Genomic DNA, 21,487 nt, shown 5'->3' with positions numbered 1-21,487 from the left:
TGGGGCACTCCACTTGAAACCGACCACCAACTAGACATTGAGCCGTTTATCTCTATCCATTGGGCCCAACAATCTAGAAAGTTTTCTATACACCTTATAGGCCATTTATCTAATCCATACTTCCTTAGCTTGCTGGCAAGAATACTGTGGGAGACCGCATCAAAAGCTTTGCTAACGTCAGGGTATATCACATCCACTGACTACCCAATGTCCACATAGCCATTTACCTCATCATAGAAGCTAATCAAGTTGGTCAGGGAAGACTTGCCCTTGGGAATGCATGTTGACTATTCCTGATCACTTTGCTCTCTTCCAAATGCCTCAAAATGGATTCCTTGAGGATCCCCTCTATGATTTTTCTGGGGACTAAGATGAGGCTGACTAGATTATAGTTCCCTGGATTGTTCTTCTTCCATTTAAAAAAGATGAGCACTACATTTGCCTTTTTCCAATAGTCTGTAGTGTAACAAAGAATTATGCTTTGCCATTTTTTTGCTGCAATAGCATATCGGCAACTAATTGTAATTGCCATTTGCCAGTTAAAGGCTGTCTGCTTAACCAATTATGCAACTGAACAAAGCAACCTTTCTCACACTTTGCAACAATGCTCGTGATTTGTCACTAGTATCACTAGCATCAAAATCCCATTTTACAGAGTCTGAAAAAATATGGGATTAATTGTGTAAAACTTAATTGGGTAGTCCATGGCCTGTCCAGGTCCATGTATGACTTAGTCCTCTTCTCTTTCAAACATTTTAATGTACCTAAAAATCAAGCTTAGTTTTTGAGCAATAATGAAGCAAAAATATGAGCCTGGTAGTCAAATATCCAAAAAAATGGAGGTGAAACTAAAAGATGAAGCTAAGCAAAAAGATAGTTTGTCCTTTTATTTTAAAAAGCTTGAAGTGTTAAATAGTGAACATTCATCAAAAAGTATGGGAGAGGAAACATCTGAATTATCTGATCACTTGCTGTATTGTGGGGGAGAATACCATAATGATTGCAAAATTGAACAACTAGAGTCTGAAGTGACCATGGAACTACAAAATTTTGGTAATTTTGCCAAAATAACAGAAAAAACATATCCTGAAGACATTGTATTTTGGCCAAACCCTGCTTAATTGGATATGATAGAATGTTTCTGAGTAATGAACTGAGATGTGCAGGTAATAAGGAAAATTTGAGAAAAAAAAATATGAGGTTGGAGGATGAAAGCAAATTAGAAGTCTTCATGAATCCCATTTTCTGAGAGTGAAGAAAATTGGAATGACAGAAAAGAGAATGTGGTTGATTTTTCAGAAAAAACTAAAACAGTCTACTGTTGTATTTGCAGATTATTCCCTGACTATAGTAAAGTAAAACAAATATTCATGAAAGGGCACTCTAATTGGAAAAATGTTTCAAGAGATATTACTGATCTTCCAAAGCTCATATTAATGCCATGTGTAAATTTGTTCAAAATGTAAATTGGAAGAATTGGTTCTGTGTTCTTAGCTCAGTTAAAAAAGGAGTGGTTTTTTTGGAGGAAAGTGCTGAGGCATGTTGTTGCCATGATCTTTTGTTGTCTTCTTTGGGACTACCTCTAAGAAGCACGATGAATCATCAGTATCAAATTGGAAAGGTAATTTTTTAACCTGCCTTCTATATCTTAGTGAATGAGACAATTTTCTCAAAGAACATTTGAAAAATTATCAGTATTGTGACTCAGGAAAGACCAACTGTTTAATGCATCATGATGAATTGATCACTGTAATGGCAAAGAATGCCGCAGAAACCAATTCACTGGTGAATGAAATCTGTGCTTTGAGATCACCAGTTGATTTGCATAGCCATCTATGTGACCATTTGCAGGTAACGTCTTCTAATGTAGAAACCATTCCGAAAATATTTAAACAATAACTGTCACAAATGTTTTGGTGAATGTTCTTTTACTGTATTGAAAGGATTAAAAATTATTTGCAAAATACGAGGAACATTTGACACATTTGGCAGTTTGGCAATACTGACAATTAAAAGTACCTCTTTCCAAAATATTACTTACTATGACTTAATTGATGATTTTGTAAATAAAAGTGTAGAAAAAGGCTATCTGAATTTTCTTTTCAAATTGAGGAATTTTCTTCAGAGAAAGATAACTTTCATTTTTCCATTCATGCATCATCTATATTTTTTATTTGTATACACTATTTTTACATTAGCTTCAGGCAAAGTTTTCATCTAAGCCAGAAGTTCTCAAATTTGTGATGTGAGAAGTCTATTCAGGTGGACTTAGGAAAGGTTATTAAATGTGTTTTTTTTTTATAAAGCATTCTTGTCTAAAGAACTTTACAATAATTAGCTAATGGTACAAACAACATTTGGAAAGATCAATGAGTGATCTGCCAAGATCTCAGCAATTTTCAAGTAGTCTGTGGAGAAATGTTAGACTACAAAAACATTAATAGAGAAAGAGGATGAAAATGAAAAGTTAGGGGGAGATAAGAGATAATGTTATTTTTCTTGTCTGGGTCCTGGCGGGGGGGGGGGGGGGGAGATTCTGAAAATGAATCTCTACACAGGAGCTCAGTTACTGCAACTCGGTCACTGATCACATCTCTTACTTTGGGGGCACAAAATGATTGCTGTTGCTGTTAGGGAAAAAATCTCCATCTCCCTTGTACAAAACTGTAGAATAAGAAGGGGCATGTCTACACAGCAGGGTTAAACTCGAAATAAGCTACACAACTTGAGCTACATTAATTGCATAGCTTACGTCAAAATAGCTTATTTCAACTTTGGGCACGTCTACACAGCACTTATTTTGAAACAGAGCACTCTTCCCCTTACTTCCCTTACTCTTCATACAATGAGGTTTACAGAAGTTGTAGTAAGAAGCCTTTTATTTCGAATTTATTTCAAAATAACAGGTTTTCTGTACAGATGCACATTACATCATTTGGAATAACTGATGTTACTCTAAAGTAACTCTGCTGTGTAGACATGCTCTAGTTGTACTAATAGGGAGATAAGAGTTTGAAACACAATCTGGGTCATAATTCAGGGCACAATTCACACTCAATAATCTGATTCAGGTTAGTAAATGTTACTTTCCTGCTCTGTGGAATATATCCTACATGCTTTTCATGTTTACTCCAGCTTTTCCAAATTTTGTTTGCTACTTAAAGGAAATCTGAAATTGCTTCAATGGAGCTATAACAATTGGTATTCCAACACACTTAAAACTATTTCAAATAGTCTTTAGCAACTTGCAAAAAGAATAGCTTCTAAGCTCTGGTAGTTTTCAAAGGAACATCTTCTGTTTTGCCCTCTGTCAAAAAGGGTAGAGAGTTCAGTGGATAGTGGGGGTTTTGTTTATTTGTTTTCCCCACTGGACAGTTTTCTTGGCTAAGACAAGCCAGGATGGCAGGCACAATTGGAAGAGTTCAGTATTAAAATGGTATCAAAAGGGCAGCAGAAGTTACTTGATTTGCTAAGTCCAGAGGATTTGTGTGTCTTCAAACAAAAACTTGGGATGGTTTGCTTGGCTGATGCAGGACTCAGGACTAAGTTATTTAAAAGAAGTGAACAACATTACAGCAAAAGAAGCAATATGATGGGCAGTAATAGAAATAAAGAATATTGAAAGGGGAAAGCATTACAGTGATTTAGTTAGTTTACATCACCTGTCTGAAATGTCTTTGCTAGAGCCTCAGGGATATTCTGTGGATTATAGATTTTTGTGCCAGATCCTCAAATGATGTAAAGTTGTAGAAATCTACTGGCCCTCTTTATATACCAAGAGGGTTTTAATGGGGGATGTTTTGGACAATGTATCTTACAATAAAATATGTAGTTGTCATGGGCAGGGTGGATATTTTAAAATCCTATTCATGTATTTGGTGAAACACGCTATGATTTTAGGATGGATTAAATTTAGCTCACATCTTTCCTTTGTTCCCTTTAACTAAATATAGGAGGAGAGCAGAGGGTGAATACAGGTAACAAAAAAATACTATTTTGCAGAACAAAACAATATCAAAATATATACAGGAAACAATTATTAGCTGTAAAATATGCCAATGTATATTAAACATTCTCCAAAACTGAGGAGCTGGAGTGCAGCCTGTCAGCTGCAGGGCTCAGTGCACTCTCGTTGGGCTGCACTCCTGATTCCTGGCATCGGACCTCCTCCGCCACCCTGCCTCTTGTTCTAAGCATGCTCTCCAGTCCTTTCTCAGTCAGTGTTAGCCCCTCTGCTGACACGGGAGCAGAGTGCTGTAGCCAGCAGCTGCTGATGAACTAGAATTGACACCCCCAATCCATCAGATACCCTGGTTTGGACTGGCCAGGTCCAAAACGTGCTGGACCTGGGAGGTGCAATCCCTGTTAGTCTTATAAGAATGTATTTAATGTTAACCTCTTTAGGATGGTTGCATGGTCTGCATGTATTAGTCTCACTTGTAATGTCTGTATCCCAAGCTATAAGGAAGTATATAAAGTCTTTCTTTATAACTGAAAATGATTGCTCTAAACTTGTGAACGCAGACCAGCAGAGTTTTTCCCCCGACAGTCCAAAAGAAGTATCAAAATAAGATTGCCCATCAAGAAACACCACAATACAAAGGATTGGTTAATGGTCCCGTTGTACCATAGACATTTTATTCATGAGAAGGTTCACCTCATGGACTTGGAAGCTGAATAAAGACAATAAAATCTATATCAGTTTAACTACATTATGTATTCCTGAGGGGCATAATTATACCAACTTAACTCATGATGTAGACAGAGCTATGTCAGAGAATGTCTACAGAACAGTGTTATTTCAAAATAACAAAGTGAGCATCTACACAGAAATCCCGTTATTTTGAAATAATTTCAAAATAGTGGGCTTCTTATTTCCCAATTGTTATTTATATGCAGAGGAAAGGAAGCAGAGAGCATCAGGGAATGAGGGTGCTTAACAGCTTCTAATAATTATATTCATCACTGGCCGGTAGACTTTATTGACTCTTCTTGCTCCTTCTGCCATTGAATTCAACTGGAAGTTTACTTCTGATATGTACGGAAGCCGTATTGGCCTAAAATATATGAACTAGGGCCTCTTCCCTATAATTAATAAGTCTGATAATTAATTCAGCAGCAAAATAGGATTACTACCTGGTTAGGTTTTATCCACATTGGCTGTCTTTTTGTACCACTTTGTTAGTGAAAAATTGTAAAGTTCTAGGGAGAGTAGGGGTGTTGTTCTTTATTTTCCCTCATGATGAGGTGAGCAATGTTTCCACCTCATCATGCTGTGAGCTTGTAACTACTATGTTGATCACATAGCCGGGTGTGTGGTCAATACCCAGCTCCTGCTCTGTTTGCTGACCCTCAACCTGCCAAAACTATGGCAGCTGCTACCAGTGCTGAGGACCAGAAAGTGGGGTGGACCCAAGACTTGCCAACAGGGAACAGAAAGGAGTCAGGTGAGGAAGGCAGGGACTCCTGGACGGTAATGATAAGAGGGGGGTCCCCTCAAGCTGAGTTGTAGGACTGGTCATGGCTTAGTTTCTTGTATCTTGGAGGTGGCAACAATAAGGGCAAAAGCCCTGATTCAGATGTATTGAACAGTTTCTCGGAGAACACTAATTTGAAAAACAGGGTTAATAAGTTAAACATCTGTTACCCCTACAGGTATTGATTTTGACAGGAACTGAAAAAATAAATCCTTCTAACACTTCTTGAAAATCTGGGAAGAAGTGAGGATTGAGTAAGTTAATGACGTCTCTTCTCCTTTTGATTCATTTTCAGAACTTCCATTATAATTAATGGAAGTTACACAATTGGTAAATGAGACTCTGGCAAGACAGGATTTGGATACTCAAGACTTTTAGAAAAGTATCTCTTTTTTATTAGATTATTCAAACTTGATATTACATGAAACTGTATTATTTATTCAGCAATTAATTTTTAGTTATTGATCGAATTACTGGGGTAAGTATAGATTTGTGTGCTTTGGGGGTAGGTTGGGAAGAGAAAAATCTAATAAATAATTTTAGAGATTTATGATTGCTTCAGAGACAATAAACACTAGAGGATGATCATTCTCTGCCAATATATAAATTAGATTGACCTTAATAAGAAATCACTGTTGCCTGTTATAAAAATAATGGAAGGAAGAAAAATAATACATCATTTATATTGTGATAGTTCCAAGTCTTATTAGAAGTGAAATACTGGCATAACATGAAATAACAGGCTATAAAAAAGTTATATGCACCGTTAGTTGAGAATATGTGTCAAACCATATAGGTACTTGTTCATAGGCACTTTTCTACTTGAACAAAATGTCTCAAACTTTTAGCTAGTGAAATTAGTTGAGGTGACTATCCTTCTAATATTTCTAACCCAGAAAGTATAATTTCATTATGTTACTCTCTTATGGTACTATATAAAAGCAGAGGACCAGATCTACCAGTTCAATCATAATAAAATGAAACTGGATGATGATCTACTTTTTCAGAAATCTTTGTGGGTCTGATTCTCACTTACATTGATTACTTTACACTTTGTTCTGGCACTTAAAAAGGACATGATGTAAATTTAACTTACACTTAGTATTTGACCACTTTGTCCTGCCAGAACAGTGATTAGGCAATTCATAATGGCTTAGCTGTAAATGAGAATCAGGTATCTATAAACCAGAAATTAATTAATATTTTCCTTTTATGCAATTATGCAATCATAAAGTACTACTATGGACAAAATACTGTAAAGAAACCAGACACACATTAAAACCATCTCCTATGTTATCTTTTGGTTTATAAGTAAGATTATATAGTGCTAACTAAGTTTAGACAAAAACAACAAGGAATTCTGTGGCCCCTTAGTCCATGTCTACATTAGGAGGTTAGTCTAACGTTTGACTCCTGGGCACGCAATTTTACAAGTTTGAATGTCTGTGTCCTCACTACGGGAACAAATCAAATGTAGTCTGAGGCAGGCTCCATTAATGAGCCCAGGAAGCACTCTGGGGAGCTGTGAAAGGCCTCCCAGGACACGTCTACAGTCAGAAATAGTTTTGTAAAAAGTAAAATTGAAATAATAATCCAGAAATAACAAAATCAAAATAGGTTCCCCCCACTATGAGAAAGTATTGAAATTAGTCAGAATTATTTCAAAATAGCACACCCACACTGCTTGGAGCCTGAGTCAGTTTTAGAGCATCTGGAAGCACTCCGGGGAGGGCACCAGGAGGGCAGACACTTCCTGTGGCTGCTTGCTCAGGAAAGCTGCAACGCGTGCTCTAAGGGGCTCCTCTCTAATGCCGCGTCTCACATGCCACTACCAAATGGATGCAGTGTGCTCTGGTTGCCCTTGTGGATGCCACAGCACTTTCAATATGGAGCTGGAGCTGCTGCAAAGCAGTGCCAGGCTCAATGGCCTCCTATTGCACCTTGTGCTCCAGCTAGTCCCAGGTGGCCTTCTGCTGCTCCCAGTCAGTCTGGTGCTCCTCCTGATTAGATGCCCACTCCTGGTGCCTCTCATTGAACCCTCAGCTGAGGGACTGGAGGCAGGCCATCTACTCCCTCATAAAGTCTTACTTGGTGCGTTTCCTTCTGCAGATTCCACAGAGTCAGGAAGAAGGTGTGGAAGGAGGCGGACATCCCAAGCTTGCAGCTGGCCCAGCTGTAAAGAAAAGTGAGAAGGGCAGTCATCCCAGGAGACATTGTGCATGAAGCCTAGCTCTCGTCTCTGAGCTAACACTGAAGGTCTTGGTTCAGATGATGGAGCTGTGCTTCGAGCAAGGCCATACGTTGCCTAGATAGCAGGCATGTTCCTGAAGGGGCACGGACATCCCCGAGGAGCATCACTACACTGGCGGCCCAAGGATCAGCATGCATGGGAAAGTCCCAGCCAGGTCAGGAGCCTGTGGGCAGGAGGTGGGGACAGGACGTCTCAGCTTCTTTCCATGTCCTGCAGCCCCATGAGTGCTTCAGATTGGTGCTCCATGTACACCCACATGCACAGGCTGTTTTGTGACATCCCCCTCCCATGCCTACTAGAGTGAGTGAGGAGGGCACAGTCCCTTGCAATCCATCACCTGTTCCCACATGTTTATAGGGATGTTTAGAACTCACCGTAAGTGTTTTCCTGGGTTCATCCAACGCCTGGGTGGTCTCATCCTCCTCATCCACTGCAACTCCACTGCAACCCCAGCCTCATGAAAGCTGATGTCAGATATGTCCTGGCTGGACTCAGCAATGTGTGTGTGTGTGTGTGTGTGTGTGTGTGTGTGTGTGTGTGTGACCCACTCCACTCCCAGGATGGCATCCAGCTGGTCATAGTAGCAGCATTTGTGTGTGCCACTCCAGAGCATCTGCTCTTCTTCCTGGCCTTGTTGTAGGCCTGTCAGAGCTATTTTATTTTCATCCAGGCCTAGCTGAGGGTCCGGGTCTTTGTCAGCCAGGCTGGTGGCCATTTGCCATACACATCTACATTCCACTTTCTGGTGAAGAGATCCTGGAGGTTGGTCTCCTCACCCCAGACCTCAGTGAGGTCCAGGATCTCTGTACCAGTCCAGGCCAGTGCTCTCCTGTGTCTCTGGCCAGTGGTAGCTGATAGTGCTGTGGGAGGCTGGCAGCTGTGGGGGACTCAAAGGGAGCATTGGGGTCTTTCATGGCTCTGTCAACTGAAGCGATATGGCAGAGGGATGGCTAAGCTCTCCTCATGCCACAAGCCCTTCTCCATCAGCCTGCTGTTTTAAGCTCTGCAGAAAAGGAGCAGTGGAGGTGGCAGGCATAGCCAAAGCAGCCACAAGTGCAGATGTAAGAGGCCTCTGGAGACCAATTATTTTGAATTAGCTGCACTGGATTGTCCACACTAATGCTATTTTGAAATAACAATATTTGAAATGTGTTATTTTCCAAGGAACGCGGGAGTACAGATTTCAAAATAACCAGTTCGTTATTTCAAAATAATGGGCTGGGTAGTGTGGACACTCTGCTTAATGTTTCAGAATAAGGGGGATTATTCCAAAATAACTCCCTAGTGTAGACCAGGCCAATAAATTCAAATTAGAGGCACCAGAGTATCCACACAAAAGCTATTTCAGACTTGTGAGTTCAGGTAATGTGTTATTACTCATGAAAAGCAGGACTACAGAGTTTGAATTCCATGGCCCCTTATTCTGGAATAATGGGTGTGGTATTATGGATACATTGCTTACAAATTTGACGTGAGTGAGGGGAGGGTTATTTCGGACTAATGTCCTAATGTAGACCAGGCCTAATAGATTAGGGCATAAGCTTTGGTGGGTAAAAGCCACTTCATCAGATGAATTGAAGTGGAGTTTACAGAGGCACAGGAATATATAAGGACAACAAAAGACAGAGGGTGCCTGTGTAAATGAGACTAATCAAGTCGGGGGTAGGGGATGACTCAATCACAACAATTGATGTAGAAATGTGGATATCAAGAGAGGTGAAATTTCCTTTGTAGATATTAATCAGTTAAGATCCTTATTCGATCTTATGGTTGTAGTATTGAATGAATTCCAGTTCCGATGTCTCCCTTTGTAATTGGGTTTTGAAAGTCTTTTATAGGATGATTACTTTTAAATACATTACATGTCCAGGGAGGTTAAAGTGTTCCCCTACAGGTGTATGTGTGTTACCATTCACGATGGTCCATTTTGTATCCATTGATCCTTTGGTTTGGTCAATATACATGGCAGAGGGGCTTTACTAGCACTTGATTAGTGAATGTGCAAGTGAATGAGCCCCTGATGGTGTGGATAATGTGGTTAAGTCTGTGATGGTGTTGCTTGTATAGATGTATGGACAGAGTTGGTAACAGGTTTTGTTAGGGATAGGTTCCTAGTTTATGTTTCTGTGATGTGTAGTGTAGCTGCTGGTGAGAATTTCCTTCATGTTGGGGGGCTGTCTGTAGGTGAGGTCTGGTCTGTCTCCCCTCATTGTTTTTGCAGATACAGACTAACACAGCTATACCTTTGAGACTTTTCACCATGAAGGGGATTGCATTTAGCTGTATGGAGTGGCAATCCATCAACTTCATGAAGAAACTTGCACAGGTACAAACAGATCATCTTTCTCGTCAAGTACAAACAGATGGACATCATACTCAATGGACTGAAAGTGAAAAATCCTTTACTATCAACATACAAAAACTATGGTGAAAGATTATGCCATACACTCAAGTTTAGAAGTAGTTCTGAATATTCACCTTTGCTAGATTCTCATTCTAATGCCTGGCTCATATTTTCTAGTTAGGTTTCTGAACATCAGTATAAATACAATGGAAAGAGGCATGTTCAGAAAGGAAAGCATGCAACCTCCTGCCCCTCCCTCCCATTTTAGACTTCAGGCTTCTGATTCAGCAAAGTTAAAGGAAGCAAATATTTGTGTGTGCAGTATTTCTATGTTCCGCCTGTAATATTGGATACATTAATAGAATATATATTCTCATTTAGTGTCAGTATTAAAATATAATTATACATTTTTATGTACTCATCAATAATACTCTGTGCCCTGAAGGATGTAGGGCTAAATGAATAATTAAAAGTAAAACCTAGTTCATTCATTTACTGGAAAAGTATCTTTATTGCAACATATCTTCTTAAACTGTTTGTGTTTCTCACATATCATACTCACCTGAAGCTGATAGGACTACTTATGTGAAAGAGTTTGCAGAATCAGATCTATTGAATTATTAGTAAAATAATTCCAGAAAAGTAAATGAGAGTGGGTTAATATAGCCATTTGCATGTGTCTTTGCAGGATTGACCCCATTGCTTAGTCTTAAGGCAAGTGAAACTAATAGAACTCCCTGCACTATTATATTTTTTCGGTATGTCTCCACTCTAGCTGATTTGTTACTGGTCATAAAATGGTAGACAGTTCAAGAGTTGAATTGAAACTGATACAATCAACTGGTTTTTTATCCACTTCAGGTTTAAAGTAACTTTCTGCATATCTCCTGTGATGTGTTTCCCATCACAGATATGTAGCCATTTACTAGGGTTGCCAGCCTCCCACTTTCGGTGGACGTCTCCTGATAATCAGACATGATATCGCAGAGGCTATTGCAGCCAAGCTGAGACATGTTCAGCTTCCAAAAGTCCAATGGTGTAGCAGGGCTAAGGAAGGGTCTGCCATGGATCCACACCACTCCTGGAAGGGGCCAGCATGTCCCTGCAACCACCATTGGAAGCTGCAGAGAATTGCCTGCAGGGAGGGGTATGTGTGGAACCACATGCCACATTCTGGTCCAATTCTGGGAGAGTGTGAGGCCTGGGCAAGCAGGGAACCTGCCAGCCCCACTGCATTATTATGCAGGAGTCGCTTGAGGTAAGCACCACCCGGCCAGAGCCCTCTCCCCTTCTGAACCCCAACCACCTATCCTGGGTTAAGTTTGGGTCCTTCTTCCATCCCATATCCTACCCTGCACCCTTTCCCAGGCTGGTGAAAGTGAGTGAGGAGGGTGCAGGAGAGAAAGTGATGGATGGAGTGGGCAGGACCTTGGGGTAGGGGCAGGGCAAGTGTGTTTGGGATTGTGTAATTAGACAGTTAGCAACCTTACCGTTTACTGTTAAATATCATGATAGAGAAACTAGGTATTGAATATTGTATCACTCTAAAAATGAGACAGCAAGTGGGTCTTATTCAGCATTAAAGATAAGAGATTGTCCTCCTGCCTCCCTCCCCGCCCCCCAATCTCACAATTATTCAATTGATATTGTGAGGAAATTTTCTGCTTCCAGTAACTTTTCAGTTTATTTCAAAACATTGGGAATACAAATTTCAAAAAGTATTTGAAGTGTTGAAAAATATTTGTAACTTATTTATCTTCATACCATAGCTGGACAAACAGTTGAAAATGTTGCTTCCCAAGGAGCAGTCTTTGGTAAAAGGGATCCAAACCAGACGAAATATCATTAATCAAAAGGGTGTAATTTTTGAAGATTATGCTCATTGAGGTATGGACTGAGCCACACTCTTTATTATAAAACATCTATTTAAAAACTGAGGCAGATCCTTTGCTAGTATAAATTGTCAGAGGTTCATTTGGCTTCTGTGAGCCAATGACCTACTCCCTATACATATTCTGTAAGGGTATGTCTACACTACTGCACTAATTTGAACTAACTTAATTCGAATTAGTTAATTCGAACTAAGCTAATTCGAACTAGTACATCTAGACCTAAAAACTAGTTTGAATTAGCATTTTGCTAATTCGAACTAGCATGTCCACATTGAGTGGAATCTGAACCGAGGTTAAGGCTGGCCAGAAGCAGTGCTGGCAGGGAATCAGGTTAAGACTTGAAGCGTGGAGCTGCTGTCTCAGGCTAGCCGAGGGCTGTGCTTAAAGGGACCCAACCCCCACCCCGGACAGACAGTTCTCAGGGGTTCCCCGCTTGCAAAGCAGTCCTGGCTTGGAGTGCCCTGAGTGCCCACACTTGGCACATCACAGCACTCGGCCATCAGCCCGGCTGCACTTGCCGCAGGCTGCCATCCGGGGGGAGTGGCACTCGAGGGGCTGCAGGAGAACTTCCACCCCGAGGAGCCCGCAGAGCCACCCCAGTCCTCCCCATCAGGGGCTCGTACCCCATTCCTCCACTTACGCCTCTCTAGCCCCCCTTCCTGATGTACAAAATAAAGGACATGTGTTCAAAAATAGAAACTTTCTTTATTGAATAAAACTGGGGGAGACTGGGAAAAGGAGGTGGGAGAGGGGAAGAGAGAGGGTGGGAGAGGGGAGGGCAATTAAAATGATCAGGGGTTTGGAACAGGTCTCATATGAAGAGAGGCTAAAGAGACTGGGACTTTTCAGCTTAGAAAAGAGGAGACTGAAGGGGGATATGATAGAGGTTTATAAAAGCATGAGTGGGTGGAGAGGGTGCATAAAGAAAAGTTCTTCATTAGTTCCCATAATAGAAGGACTAGAGGACACCAAATGAAATGAATGGGTAGCAGGCTTCAAACTAATAACAGAAAGTTCTTCTTCACAAAACAAATAGTCAACCTGTGGAACTCCTTGCTGCAGGAGGATGTGAAGGCTAGAACTAGAACCGAGTTTAAAGAGAAGTTAGATCAAGTCATGGAGGTTGGGTCCATGGAGTGGTATTAGCCAGGGGCAAGCAAGCGAGTCTGCTTGGGGCTCCCAGCTGTCTGTGTAGGCCAGACCTGGTGGTTTGGCAGGCTGGATGCTGTCTGTGGGACATATTTTCCCCAGGCCTGGCTTAAGGCTTCACTCATGATAAAGATACTAGAGGGCATCCAGAAATAATTGCAATGAATAATGAAAACACCCAAAATATGTTTTGATTGAGGGTGTCTTCCAGTGGGAATTTGAAAGTGAATTCATTTTTCTTGAAGCACAACTAAATTCTCAACAAAATACATTCTTTCTTTTGTTTTATCAGTATTTCAATATACAAACAAGTTAATTTCGAAGTGAGAGTATATAGAGATAGGTAAAATGTGAGGAAAACTTATTAATGGAAATACTATTGGATATTTGTTCTCGGAAAAAATTCCAAATGAACATTTTTTGAAAAATCAAATTTTGTTCATTTCTAAAAAGAGAGCCATTTAAAGCAAAAAGTGGCTTTGAAATGTCAACATCCAGTGCCTGGAATTCATAGCCCTATTTCAAAATGGTCCACACTTCCAAAATAGCTAATATATGAAGTCACACAGAAGTGCACATTCAGAGAGATGCAAATGGATCTAGAAATAAATACATGAAAAATATTTTCATTTGAAAATCTGCCTTAAAATGTTACAACAGTTTCACTCAATTCATCATCCTCTGTAGGCAGAGCCTGATCCAAAGCTCTCTTTAGACAATGAGAATCATTGCATTATATACAATGGCCTTTGAATAAGGGCCTTTGTTAATTTTGCTTTTATGCTCCAGTTGGAAACTACATGGCTGTGTCTAGACTGGCAAGTCTTTTGCGCAAAGCTTTTGTGCAAAAGGGCCAGTGTAGACAGCTCAGATTTGTTTTGCGGAAAAGCGCGTCTAGATTGGCAAGGACGCTTTTCTGCAAAAAGTGCTTTTGCGGAAAAGCATCCGTGCCAATCTAGACGCTCTTTTCTGCAAATGCTTTTAACAGAAAACTTTTCCGTTAAAAGCATTTGCGGAAAATCATGCCAGTCTAGATGTAGCCCATCAGTATTCATCAAGGAGAAGCCAGGGTTATTAGCATCAGCTGAGATTTTCATTTTTAGAATGGATTTTTTAATAGCCTCTGATTTCAAACACTTGTTAGGTTCAGGCATTTCCACACGTCAGTCCATATCACCAGCTGATAATTACAGGACAGCTGCAAATTAGAGTAACATGTTGTCACACAGCTGTATCATACAGTAAAATCAGTTCCAAGAATATTCCTTATGAAGGCTGGGCCAGTAGTTTCAAAGGATATATTTTTTTTAAAGTATCAGTGAAGCATTTTTTGCCAACAGTGAATGTACTGCTGGGTATTCAGTTCTTGATTATTGATGTGGAGTGCCATAGTGGGGAAGATAATAAAGTTTATTAACTGAATACCAAAGCAGTGAAATTCAGGATCACTAAAAAGGAACTTCTTATCTTGGAAGAATATGAAAATCTTATTTTCCTTTGTACTTAAAGAAATGACATCAATAAATAATATGTAGCACACTATTGTTTATGTTGAAAATAGTTCTACAGTAAAAATGACCTATTCTCCTGCCTGAGATTAGATTTTAGTTTGGTTTAGTGTTCCTAATGTGACTTTATCACATTTCAATGACTTTTAAGCTGTTGCAAAGGTGAGATATTCCATTACTGAAAGTACTTACACTGATTGTAAAGCAATTGCATTCCTTCAGTCTAATATCTTTGTATCCTAATCTAAAGCCCTTAGAACCTTTTTACGCACCCAAGCTGTTTTATACCGTGCCTTTTTTTCTGCTAAATAGATGGTGATTATTTTGGATTTAGGCAAAGGTCTATTCGATTAATTGATATAAAAAAGCAGTGCAATGAAACTAAAGGTTTTTTTGTCATGGCCTTGTTGAGGATCACCACTGCTTCAGAGATTAATTTGTCCATAACATTTGTAGTACCTGTGTGTAGAGATATTTTAAGCTTTTAAAACCATGGCTAAGATCACAAACCCCTTATTTGCTGATTTTCTAATTTTAGTTCCTATCTTATTCCTCAGCAGAATCTGTTAGAAAAGAAATAATCAATAAGGTCTAAGTATTCTTGGATTAAGATGGGTTAGAAATGATCAGGAAAAACACAGAAAGAGAAAGTAGCCTTGAAAATAAAGGAAAGGGTTGGGAATAATTCTGATAAATAGTTATAAAAGAATTATGGATGAGGTAGACCAATTGAGGCTCCAAATTAACAACACTACAGGTAATAAGACAGAATTAATCTTATTAAATCTGTTTATTTCATTGCTATTGCAAGTAAGTAGTAATCAGGGCATGGGCCCAAGCTACAAAGATTAGATCTAAATACATGTCTGGAATCATCTCCAGTAGCAATGAACATAAACAGGGATATGCTGATTGTTGGGTTGTACTTTTAAGACATAGCGTTGGTATGGTGGGGGCAGAGGTACATTAGGAAGGCAATAGCTCCTCAAGGCATTGTAAAATGTATGCAGAAATGCTAGATAAATCCCACCCGCCACTAAACCATGTTACAGGACACAGAATTATATATAGCTAGACTAGGAAGGATTTGATTTGTATTAATAAATGTAATAAACATGGATTTCTCCATATACAAAGCAATGAAAATCATTACCATCAATGATAATCAACATTTACAGACAAAGTAAGAAAAATGCTGCTTGAGAAGTTATTAAAGTCAAATCCCAGGGATTTAGACTTTTGGTTTAGGCTAGTTACATATGGGCTAGCAAATGATTTGTTGATGTAAGGATATTTAGTTTTGGTATTTTAACATGATCAAAAACTTTAGTTTTAAGGTTAACTAGGGGGCTTCACCCCCTGCTTGCTGTGCTCGCCATCCCCCCTCTCTGTGGGGGTAGGCAACCCTGTCTCTCCCACTGGACACTGGGGAAGGTTGGGCCGCAGCTGTGCCACACCCAGCTCTTTTTTCCTCTCCCCACTCTCCTGCAGCAACCATGCCAGCCCCAGCTCTTTTTCTGATCCTGCTCTCCCCCACTGTGGCTGTGTCAGTGCCAGATCTTTTTCCCCCTTTCCAGGCACAGGGAAGGCCGGGGACACCAAGCCTGGCTCTGTCCCCAGCAGTTGGGGAAGACCAAGGCTGTGGTGCACTAGCCCTGGCTCTCCACATGGCTGCTGGAGAGGGCTGGGCTGGCAGTGAGCAGGACAACAGCTTAATTTTAAAATGATATATAGAGAAAAATTAAGCTTTACGAACATAGGAATATGGAATCAGCCATACTGGCTCAGACCAAAGGTCCATCTAGCCCAGAATCCTGTCTTCTGACAGTGGCCAATGCCAGGTGCCATAGAGGGAGTGAACGGAACAGGGAATCCTCACGTGATCCCTCTCCTTGTCATCCATTTCTAGCCTCTGACAAACAGGCTAGGGACATCATTTCCACCCATCCTAGCTAACAGCCATTGATGGATCTACCATCCATGAATTCATCTAGTTCTTTTTTGAACCCTAGTAAAGACCTGACCTTCACAACATCCTTTGGCAAGCAGTTCTACAGGTTGACTGTGCATTGTGTGAAGAAATACATCCTTGTGTTTGTTTTAAACCTGCTACCTATTAATTTCATTTGAGGACCCCTAGTTCTTATATTATGGGAACAAATAAATAATTCTTCCTTATTCACTTTTTCCACATCAGTCATGATTTTATAGACCTCTATCATATCCTCCCTTTGGCTGTGTCAAGACTGCAGGGTTTTTTTTTAAAAAAGTGGCCTTTTTTCGAAAAAACTTCCCTTGCATCTAGACTGCTGCCGAATTCTTTGAAAAGTAAATCAAAAGAACACAGCGTTTTTTTCGACCACTGTAAACCTCATTTTATGAGGAAGATCACCTTTTTTCAAAAGTGCTCTTTCAAAAAAAGGCATTCTTAAATGTAAACAGGGCTTTTTCGAAAAAGAGCATCCAGACTGCCTAGATGCTCTCTTTTGAAAAAGTGGCTTGCTTTTTCAAAAGAATTGGTTGCATTCTAGACGCTCTCTTTTGAAAGACTTCCTCGATGAAGACTTCCTCGATAGAAGGCAGCATTTAATCCCACAGCAAGAGCAGGCTGAAGAGCCAGTCAGGGCAGTATAAGACAAGGAAGAAAACTGACAGCATGTAACCTCTAGAAGGAGAATAAGTCCAACTCAGGTATCCCCCATTCCTCTAAAGGCTCTCAGGCTCTCTCCACAGGCACTGAGGTGGTGAATGCTTTGGCAGGGACCTCTCAGGGCAGAAATCAAAAGGGAACACCATCCACCAGAAGGCATGGTATAGACAGTCCTAGGGATGGGGGTTCCACAACCACCACCCCCAAAAGAAGACGGGTGGTGGTGGTTGGGGACTCCCTCCTAAGAGCCCCTCCTATCAGCCGTCCAGACCTGCAATCTTGAGAAGTGTGCTGCTTACCGGCAGCTTGCATTAAGGATGTGACCGAGAGTCTTCCAAAACTGATTAAACCTTTGGATCGCTACCCCTTGCTACTTCTCCATGTAGGCACTAATGATACATCCAAGAATGACCTTGAGCAGGTCACAACAGGTTATGTAGCGCTGGGAACAAGGATCAAGGAATTTGAAGTGCAAGTAGTGTTCTCATCCATCCTTCCATTTGAAGGAAAAGGTCAGGATAGGCATTGTCAAATTGAGGAGATAAATGTGTGGTTGTGCAAATGGTGTTAGAGAGAGGGATTTGGTTTCTTGGACCATGGGACTCTGTTCTGGGCACAAGGATTGTTAGGAAGAGATGGGATCCACCTAACCAAGAGAGGAAAAAGCATCTTCATGGGCAGGCTTGCAAACCTAGTGAGGAAGGCATTAAACTAGGTTCATTGGGGGATGGTGACCAAAGCCCTGAGATAAGTGAGGAAGTCAGACACTGGGAAGAATCACAAGGAAGAAAGAGCAACAAAGGAGGACTCCTGATTCAGATGGAGAGGGCAGGGAGATCAACTTGTTATCTAAGGTGTTTGTACACCAATGCGAGAAGCCTGGGAAACAAACAGGAAGAATTAGAAGCCCTGGCCCAGTTAAAGAACTATGATTTGATTGGAATAATGGAGACTTGGTGGGATGACTCGCATGACTGGAGCACTGTCATGGAAAGGTATAAACTGTTCAGGAAGAACAGTCAGGGAGAAAAGGAGGAAGAGTTGCACTGTATGGAGAGAGCAGTATAATTGCTCAGAGCTCCAGTGTATAGAGGGAGAAAAGCCTGTTGAGAGACATTGAGTTAAGTTTAGAGGCAGGAGCAACAGGGATGATGTTGTGGTTGGTGTCTGCTATAGACCGCCAGATCAGGTGGATAATGCAGATGAGGCTTTCTTCGGACAAATAAGGGAAGCTTCCAGATCACAGACCCTAGTTCTCATTGGGGACTAGGGCGAAAGCGCAATTGGAATTGCAGCTGGCAAGAGATGTGAAGGGTAACAAGAAAGGTTTCTACAGGAATTCTAAGAGTGATCAGAGGGGGTATGAGGCCCTTACTGGATCAGGGAGGTAACCTAGTGACAGATGATGTGGGAAAAGCTGAAGTATTTTCTTTGCATATTGGGATTCATTAGGAGGAGCATTGCCAGCAGATCCAGAGAAGTGATTATTCCCCTTTATTCGGCTCTGGTAATATTGTGTCCAGTCTGGGCCCCCCACTATAGGAAGGATGTGGACGCATGGGAGAGGGTCCAGCGGAGGGCAACCAAAATGATTAGGGGGCTGGAGCGCATGACCTATCAGGAGTGACTGAAGGATTTGGGTTTGTTTAGTCTTTAGAAGTGAAGAGTGAGGGGGGATTTGATAGCAGCCTTCAACTTCCTGAAGGGAAGTTCGAAAGAGGATGGAGAAAGGCTGTTCACAGTAGTGACGGATGGCAGAACAAGGAGCAATGGTCTCAAGTTACAGTGGGGGAGGTCTAGGTTGGATATTAGGAAGAACTATTTCACTAGGAGGATGGTGAAGCACTGGAATGAATTACCTAGGGAGGTGGTGGAATCTCCATCCCTAGAGGTTTTTAAGTCTCGGTTTGACAAAGTCCTAGCTGGGTTGATTTAGTTGGGATGGTCCTGCCTTGGGCAGGGGGCTGGACCTGATGACCTCCTGAGGTCTCTTCCAGCCCTATGATTCTATTATTCTAATTTTAAAAATCCTTAAAAATAACATTGATAGCGGCCATCAAAATTAGAAAAAAAATTAATTATTCTAAGCCTCTAGATGGTATAGTGTCCTGCCTCTCCCATGTCAACCCAAGTGTTATTGTTAGAATAGGAGTAGAGACATCCCAGAGCATCCTCTGAAATAAGGGTTTTTTCCCCCAATTTGTTTTTTAGAATCTTACACAAAAGTGATTAAAAGTCTCATATACACAAAGAGGGGGGGGGGGGGGACTGTTATCATGAGCATTATTGGGCAAAACCCACTTCTTGCTACTCACTGTTTTTATAACAATGACTGTTATTAACAGTTGTACCGTCATCAAAAATCAAGGCCCCAATGTGCTAGGCACTGTACAAAATAGCCCGAATTTTAGCAACAGGATAAACAAGATGCCAAATATGAAGAAAGCAAATGTCAACCTTTTATTCAGAACAGTTTTTTAGTGTGGCAGACTCTATAGTGACCAGCAAAGGAAATCTGCCTCTCTACAGGCAGAGACTGGCTGAGTAGGAGATATGAGGGGAAAGCTCAGAGTTTGGTGACGGAGGACGGTTTGAGCAATAATAAATTGCTGTACTTTTCCGATGCTACTAATGGTGAGGGGGGAATTCTACATTTTCTTATATGGATCTTAGCTTACATAGAACAATTGGAGCCAGCCCCTTTGTGCAGCATGAGCATCAAAACAACTATCTTTTATTAGTTGTAAATCTCCCCTTCCAGAGGGGTTCTCAGCCAGCAAGATATTGGACACCCAGAAGCTGTTCACAGCTACAATTCATGAGGCACGATAGAAAAAGTGAATAGAGCTGGCTAGACCTCACCGTGCTCCAACAATGTTCATACAATGCTCCAGCTACAGGGTATAGAAATTGTGGGCAGCTTGCACAAGTCATTTCAGTACCCTCACTTCCTTAATACAGAGGTTCTCAAACTAGGGACATGGAATGCATTTTGTGGGGCTCTTGGGGCTGTTTTCCCCTCTGCTACTCTGCCTACAGAAAGTGGGGGCCTGCAAGAGACCATAAAAATACTTTGCCTCTATAGGCTCTGCTTTCAAAAACTCCCCAGAGTCACAGATTCACTGGCACTGGGAGATAGGCTGCCACCATCAAGTGTCCAACACTTTTTTTTGAAACCCAGGAAGAATGACTTGAATTTCTTCTAGTGGAGTACTCCAATCTCTTTACCATAAGAGAGCTCGAAAAAGAAAACAGAAAACAAACTGCAATCTCTAGTAGATGACCTCTCAGCCTAGCACACACATTGACCTGTTACCTTCCAGGACACAAGAATCAAATCGTTGCCTTAAAAGATGATTTTATTAACAAAAGAAAAAGATATACTGATAAAGCATACTTGGTTTCTAGGGCTATGTCTACACTGCACTGCTCTTCCGGAAAAAGCTACGCAAATTGTTTCTCAATTTGCATAGCTTTTTCTGCTTCTTTTTTTGGAAGAGGCTTTTCTGACATTTGGCCCATCTACAGTGGGCCAAATGTCAGGAAAAAAAAACTTTTTCAAAACATTCTTTCTTCCTTGTAAAATGAAGTTTACAGGGATGCTGAAAAAGGGCATCTGCTCTTCCAAAAAAAAAAAAAATTGGAAGAGTAGATGCATTCCCTGGACACAGCAGAGTTTTTCTGGGATATCTCTGGTATCCCAGAAAAACTTTGCAGTGTAGACATAGCATAATTGTCACAGAGCATCTGAGAAAAAAGCAAATTAAAAGACAGAGAAAGATGGTATCTCTGGCACAGCTTAGGTATAGTGAATGGGGTGGGGAAGGGAGGCACGTAGATTTCACAGAGAAGTTTAACCAAACAGCAAAATAAAGAAAAATACCCTGATTGCGAATAAACATACATTTCTCTATCTACTCATGATCTGTACTGATCCAAACTACAAGATCCAGTCCATTCCCATGCCCAATATTTCTTGTAGGCATGGTAATTCCATTTGATTACTCCATCCTCCTTCCTTCAGCTCCTAACTTAGGGTATGTCTACACTACCCCGCTAGTTCGAACTAGCGGGGTAATGTATGCATACCGAACTTGCTAATGAAGCCCGGGATTTGAATTTCCCGGGCTTCATTAGCGTAAAGCCGGCGCCGCCATTTTTAAAAGCCGGCTAGTGCGAACCCCGTGCCGCGCGGCTACACGCGGCACGGGCTAGA

This window comes from Pelodiscus sinensis, chromosome 9, assembly GCF_052426305.1.
Source record: "Pelodiscus sinensis isolate ZL-2025 chromosome 9, ASM5242630v1, whole genome shotgun sequence".
NCBI lineage: Eukaryota > Metazoa > Chordata > Testudines > Trionychidae > Pelodiscus > Pelodiscus sinensis.
Note: the sequence above shows the minus strand (reverse complement) of the source record.